Source organism: Pinus tabuliformis, chromosome 3_1 (genome assembly GCF_031772625.1).
Source record: "Pinus tabuliformis cultivar Carrire ecotype Pingquan chromosome 3_1, CPIR1, whole genome shotgun sequence".
NCBI lineage: Eukaryota > Viridiplantae > Streptophyta > Pinopsida > Pinales > Pinaceae > Pinus > Pinus tabuliformis.
This window is the reverse complement of record NC_142301.1, coordinates 395,747,569-395,755,051: the sequence shown is the minus strand read 5'-3', so window position 1 is coordinate 395,755,051 and position 7,483 is coordinate 395,747,569. Positions and strand designations below refer to the sequence as shown.

Genomic DNA, 7,483 nt, shown 5'->3' with positions numbered 1-7,483 from the left:
TAGTTAAGGGATCACTTTGGAGGACTTATAGAAGCATTGGGATAGTAGAAATGGAATTAACTAGGAGGAAAATGAAGCAATTTAGTGGGTGCTCCAAAATATTTGAACGCAACTAAAAATGATTTTATCCCTCCACACATTTTAAAACAACAACCATTCAATTTCATCTCATTTATTTTCCACCTTTCTATAATATATAATTCATTAAGCAGGAATAGAGCATTCATAAATATTGTCATGAAAGAGGATTGTTCATAGTCCTAATAAGTTGGGCTCTAACAGATAAACAATTTCATGTAGTGAATAAATATTACAACTTTATTCTTAATCTCATTACAAAACAAATAAATTCAACCCTAACTAGTTGGGGTCTAACAAATGAATAATTTCATGTAGTAAAGTAAACTTACATGGTAGATCCCAATTATTTCCAATGAAAACTTTATTCTTGATATTATTACAACATAGATAAATTCAAGAGTTAATACATATTTCCTTATCTGAGACAAACTTTGAACACATTCCGAGATTTCATAGAAATATAATGATACAATTTACCTGTAGGACATGAGAAAGCTATCTACATCTAGCACTTGTCACTGGAAAATAGTGTTATTGAAACACCATCTAATGGAATTAGAATCATGTAGATAGATAGTGTTATAGAGATACATTGAAACACCTATTCAACACTACCTTCAAGCTTCAAATTCATTAATTGATTTACTTTAGTAGCAAATTCTAGTGGGATTTCATTAAATACAACTCGAAAAATGCCATTTATGATAGCTGTCGTTGGCTTCTCTGAATCTAGCCCTCTCTGGAAATATATTAACTGATATTCCCCAATTTTTGAGGTAGTTTCTTCATGTTCAACATCTGTTGGGTTCTTCATGTGGAAAGGGTTGCAAATATTAGATGTATAATGGAAACAAGCATGCAATTCAAGGTTGCTCCTAAAGTCTCTTGGGTGATTTATAAAACACCATATACTCAAAACAGTATATATGGTAGTAACAAAAACCTAACCAGGATCCAACTTAAGAATTCAAAATGTTGCAAATAGGAGATGTCTTAAACAATATCAATTATTTAGTTGCATAATCACACTAAAATAGACAACTATTTAAAATGTTGAAAACTGTGAAAACAATAGAGTTGGAATATTATAGTTATGCTAGGGTAGATATAGCTATGTAAAAGGTATCTTCTATCTAAAACACGTAAATGTAACTTCTATAGCTAGATGAAATGTAACTTATATATAAAAAAATGGAGTTGAAATATTATTGTTACGTCAGGGTAGATATAGCTACGTGAAATGTAACTTCTAATAACATTTTAAATATCATTTTTTAGTCATTTAAGAGACAAACATTTTTTAATCTTCAGTTAATAGCTTAATACTCCACCAAAAATAGTGTTGAATTAGTTATTTACCAAACAAGGGGAAATTTTAAACCAGTGTGAAAATGCTTACTCATTCCCCTGCCATATCTCTGATATTTTATTTGTGTTTCGATTTAAGCTAGTGTAATGTAAATTCTACAAATTTGAAAATTTAAATGGGAAAAATTACCGAGATTGAAGTTATACAATTAACATATGCACAATAAGATACAATATGCATGAGTTATAAGTAATATTACATTTACATGTTATTTCAAGACAAACATTTTCTCATCTCATTAACTCTTATCTTATAGTTGGTGATGGATATAGCCTTTAAAATTATGAGCCATCCTTGTCATATCTTATATTAAAATATGGATATAGCTTTTAAAAGCATCAAACTTGTTTGTTATTTTATGTATGGTCAATTTAAATGGAAGTGCTCATAATTTTATTCAATATTATCTTTGTACAACTAGAAATAAAATGATGTGGGGGTGATGCTTCTAGTGATTTTCAAACTTGTTTTAATTACCTAAATTTATCCTATTTAAAGTAAATAGTTGCACTGACCATCTTATCTTCAAGTCAATAACTGGTGTTTCTAGTGATTTTCAAACTTGTTTTAATTACCTAAATTTAACCTATTTAAAGTAAATAGTTGCACTGGCCATCTTATCTTCAAGTTAGTAGCTTTTCTTGAGGGCATATTCATGACATCCACCATCTTTAAAAATTATGAAATATTAGTAGTATCTTGCACTAAACAGACAATGTTGGCATAGAATCCTTTATTGTGTTTTTTTACTATGTGTCACAAATTTATTGATATTTTATGATTCTTGGTTTCGATTTCCATGTTAAGACTTGATTCATCATGCCTGCTAGGATTTTTAGTTGTGCACACATCATATTTTTCACTTCTAATTGTATAAAAAATAGAGAGTATGCACAATGACATGTGGGTGTCTATTTTAGTCAATGATATGCTTGATTTTTTAATCCATTCCAATCCTACCACAATGAAATTAAGAGAGACAAGGACACAATAAGGAACATCAATAAATGAAATTAGAGACTTTAGAATGAAACTCAAATTGTACCTGAATGTAACAATAAGTATTTGAAGTTGCCTGGTCACCGATGAGCATCGAATCACACTGTGAAAACTTCCTTGCATTATGAGAATTTGGTTACACCTACACTAATCCTTTGTAGTAGTTCCTTGACTTGCCTATAGATATAATTTTAGAAATGATCCTACTCCTACAATCCTTCCCTATATGGATCATCTTTGCTTGCCCTATTGATAGTTATTTTTCAAGGAAACAAAATAGAACTCTCCAATTACGTCATCGCCTTTCAAAACAATGCTTGAGTATTTCGAGGTGCTTGTTGAGCCAATCTCTACTTAGGTCCACGAAATCCTTGATTTTTCTCTATCGCACAAACCTCTTTTCATAATAAAATTATAAATCCCATGTTTGCATTCCTCGTCCCTGACATACCAATTCTTTACAGTGGAATACTTTATCATTTATCCCTCGGTGCAATAAAGATCCACTACTGTGGCATGGAGATGATTGGTGTCATAAAATGGTGTAGTGCGTCCTTCAATATATGTCACAAAAGTCCTCTCACCTCACATAATGCCTCTCATCTATAACAATAATAGTCCTCTCAAACTGCCTGGTCTCCATCTCATTCATCCTCAAATAAGTGGATATTTCTGTGGGTGACGAAGTGTGTTTGGGGATTTAATAGAAGGAGCTATCACTAAAAAAAAATACATTGTAGAATAATAGTTATCAGTAGGAGGGACAACCCTGCCAAGGTACTTCGTAACTAGATCAAGATACTCCTGAATTAGCTCTTATAACGAACAAAAGTGAACCTCAACTTCCTATAGAGTCTACCTATGTGTGGTAGAAATGAAAACACTATCAAAAACAACATACACAACAACGTTGGTGAATCTCTTCCTCTAGTTAAGGGCATGCCCAAATTTTGAAAAGTATCAAGCAGGCCAGAGTCCACCTCATCTAGGCTCCTCTTCTTCTTCTACTCTCTCTGTTTAGGTTTAGAATAATAGAAAAGTTCTTGGAAATTGATGGGTGGGTAAAATTTATCAGACCATTTGGGTTCTTCCATTTTTAATCATTTTCTATAAGCATTGAGTCCAAATTGCAAAAGCCATTCATGTTCCTTCTTTTCAGCTGAAATTAACCTAAGATTTGAAGAGTTGTAAGGTTTAATGGATCTAAGTATATTCTACTTAAAATATAGTAACATGGTTTAAAATTATAGGCATTGAGATCATAATCTAAGGATGAAACATAAAAGATTTTATGTTCATGATTACAAGAAAGTTTAATTTCATGTAACAACATTTGAGGAAGGTATAGTGTTTTCATCCTACCAGAAAATTTTCTTGCATCACTCAAGCCCTTTGAATTTGAGCATGGTAGATTCCATTACACAAACAATCAGCCACTAAAAAATGTGAAAAGAAAAAAAGGCAAAAAGTAAAAATAAAATTTCATGCATTTTGACCCTAGAAATGTTAGGGAGGAGCGAACTGATCTGTACAATAAGGACATGAAAAATGTTTACTTGTCCATTTTCTTTCGATGAATTATTGGCCGCAATCAAGATCTGCATTATCATAATCATTAAACCCTTACTTATGCATTTCCTTTTGATGAATTGTTGACCACAATCAAGATCTACATTATCATAATCATTAAACCCTCAACTCTAGATAAAATTCATTCCCAGGTACAAATGGCCAAAATCTCCATGCCCAATGACCTTGCGCTTTCTCCATCTAATCGCTGATGCTCTCCTCGGGTGTTTCCCATGCAAACTTCATCTGGGGTTTGAATCCCATTAAATCCATAGATCACGTCGATGGTCTTCCTTCTTGGCATTTCCACACAGATACCAACAAGGCACAGAAAAATGCAGTGCTATAATGTGATGTTGTAATCTATGAATATTTTATTTGAACTCAATGCTAAAGTAGAAATGAAAAAGAAAATAATGATTTATAATGGAAAAAATAAAATAAATATTTATAATATAAAATAAAATAAATATTTATAATATAAAATAAAATATATAAACTGAAATTGGGTTAAATGGTTTATTTTTAATAAGAATTTGTTATTTTTGCATAAGATGCTAAATTAAAAAGAAGAATAAGAAGTTAAAAATAATATTGGTATGAGTGTAAACATTTAAATATGGCCTCAATTAATAATAAAAATAATAAAATTAAATTTGTTATATTTTGATTTTTTTATTAACTAGTGAATAGGCTTGGTTACAATACCATGGCTTATCAATACTACAAGTCCAAAAATCATAACTTATTTCACAACCAAAATATTTTATAACAATATGACAAGATTCTTAACCATCGATATCCACCCCCACATTATGGTAGATATTATTAACTTTAAAAAATAGCCTTTTTTACAATACCATGGGTCAATACCATGGATTATGAATACCACATGCCAAAAAAACATAAATTATTTCAAAATCAAAATATTTTATAACAATATGAGAAGATTGTTAACCATGGATATTCACCCTCACTTTACCATGGATATTAACTTGTAAATTGGCTTTGTTACAATACCATGGGCTAATAACATGGCTTATCAATACCACATGCCAGAAAACCATAACTTATTTCATAGTAAAAATATTTTATTTTAATTTAATTTTACAACATTTTTTTAATTGAATCTAAAAGGGAATATGTTACAATTTGAGATATATCTAAACCCTTTATCCCCAAAACTATTAAAAATATTCCCATAGAAATAAAATTAAGGTTTTAATAAAATTAAGCTAAGATGGATGTATGTCGTTTCTTATATATATATATATATATATATATATATATATATATATATATATATATATATATATATATATATATATATATATATATATATATATATAGCTAAGGATCCAAGGGATGAGAGCAAGAAAATTGACTAATTATAATAGATTAAATATAGTGCATGATTTTTACTTTTTTTTCATTATATTATTTTCTTTGACATGATTGATTCAAAATATAGGTTTAATATTTTACAGCCAATTAAGTTTTTTTAATTTATATAATTTCTTAAACACAATACAATGTGATCAAATTTAAGAGAGAGTTTGGGAGGGGGCGAAGAGAGGGAGGGAGATAGTGAAAAAGTTGGAGGAAAGTGAGAGAGAGAAGGAGAGAGTGATGGGGTAGAGAGAGAGTGAGGTGGGAGAGAGGGAGCAAGAGGAAGGAAGAGAGAGGGGAGAGAGAGAGAGAGAGAGAGAGAGAGAGAGATGGAGTTGTAGTGGGAGAGAGAGGGCTGAAAGAACAAAGACATAGAGAGATAGAGGTGGAGAGAGAGAGGAGTGAGAAGGGAGATGTGGAGAGAGAGTGAGGGAGAGAGGAGAGGAGGGAAGAGAAAGAAGAGGAGAGGATAGAGATAGGGAGAGAAGGGGAAGGGAGAGAGATGGATACATAGAGATGGAGAAGGATAGGGAGGGGGGAAGATAGTGATAGAGTTGGACAGAAGAGAGAGAGAGAGAGGGAGAGTGACTTAGGGGGGAGAGATAAAGGGAGGTGGAAGATAAGGGATAGAGAGGAAGAACTCTAGAGATAATGAGAGAGAGATGGAATTTGAGGGGGCAGGAGAGGGATGGAACAAGGAAAACATAACGGGAGAATGGTGGAGAGAGAGGGGAGAGAGGGAATAAAAAGAGACACAAATACAAATATAGATATTATATAGTATTATATAACCAACCTAGATCCATATTAACCCTATAACAATCAAGTGCCGAGAGGGATCCAATCTCTCGAGGTGAAAATATTTCCTCAAGTTTTGCACTTGAAAAAAAAAGTTTGCACCTCGAGAGATTGGATCCCTCTCGACACTTGATAGATCCAGGGTTAAGATGGATCTAGGTCGGTTAATATGAAATTAAAGTAGTTTTTATTTGATATTATAGTCTTAAAAATAAAATTTCTCTTCAACTTAATTTCAAATTGGAACTAGATCCAATTAGATTCAATGAATAGATTTTTAAAAAATAAATAATTTTTATTTATTAAAAAATATATTTTTAAAATTACAAATTATTAGAGATAAATAATGCAAAGTTGGTCACCTATATGTCATGTGAGGATGAAGAAGTGTTTAAGGAAGGATAACCTTTCAACCAATCTTTAACGACCTTTCAATCCCCTATCACTTGTAAGTTTATGATTCTTGACACAATTAAGATGACTAACATAAAAAACTGATTCATATTATTGTAGTACTTGTTAGGTAGTTGCATTGTTGCTGTTAGACTAAATTAGTCATTCATGTTAGTCATTTTTAGTTGTATTACTTATTAGCTGTCGAGCTACAAAAAAGGTGTTTTTAACCTCTATTTACCTTCACATTAATTATCAATCTAGGTATGATTTTTATCTCAAGAGTGTACTCAGTTTGACGTGGTTACTTGCTCAAGAGTAATGTTTGCAGTATAGTGCTTACAAAAGTAAATAAATGCTAGAAACAAACTCTAATTGTAATGGAAAGAAACTTAAATGCTTTGTAACTAAATCATCCACTCAAGAAACTACATCAATCATCAGTCAAGGATGCAGTAATGATAATTCTTTCCCTTGTAAACTGATGTAAATGAAAATCAATTATGGACAAGACCTCTAATCTGAGAACTTAGATAGCAGTAGTCAATGTTCGTTATAGTTGTGGATCTTTCTATTCACACCAAAGAAAATGTTGGAAATGACAATTCAATTTGCAGAAAAGGAACAGTGACTAATCTATTGAAAATATCAAACATCAAAGCTTAATATACATGAATGAATTGAGTAGCAATCGTAACCGAAAGGAATCTTTAACTAATAAAGGAATTGAATAGCAATCTAAGAAAGGAACAAAAAACCAAAACAGAAATTGAACAACAAACTTAATTAAGTGCGAACACACACCGACTATAGAATCAGTAATCTTATTCTAGCATAATGGACATTAACCACATATATAAAGGAACGACAATTGCAATTATATTT

The 7,483-nt window shown here is 31.3% G+C and overlaps 1 pseudogene; it reads right to left on the bottom strand.

The window, feature by feature from the left end:
- Positions 1–682: 682 nt before the first annotated feature.
- On the bottom strand, positions 683–4,322 carry LOC149187389 (iron-sulfur cluster assembly SufBD family protein ABCI8, chloroplastic pseudogene; annotated as a pseudogene).
- Between the last annotated feature and the right edge of the window lie 3,161 nt (positions 4,323–7,483).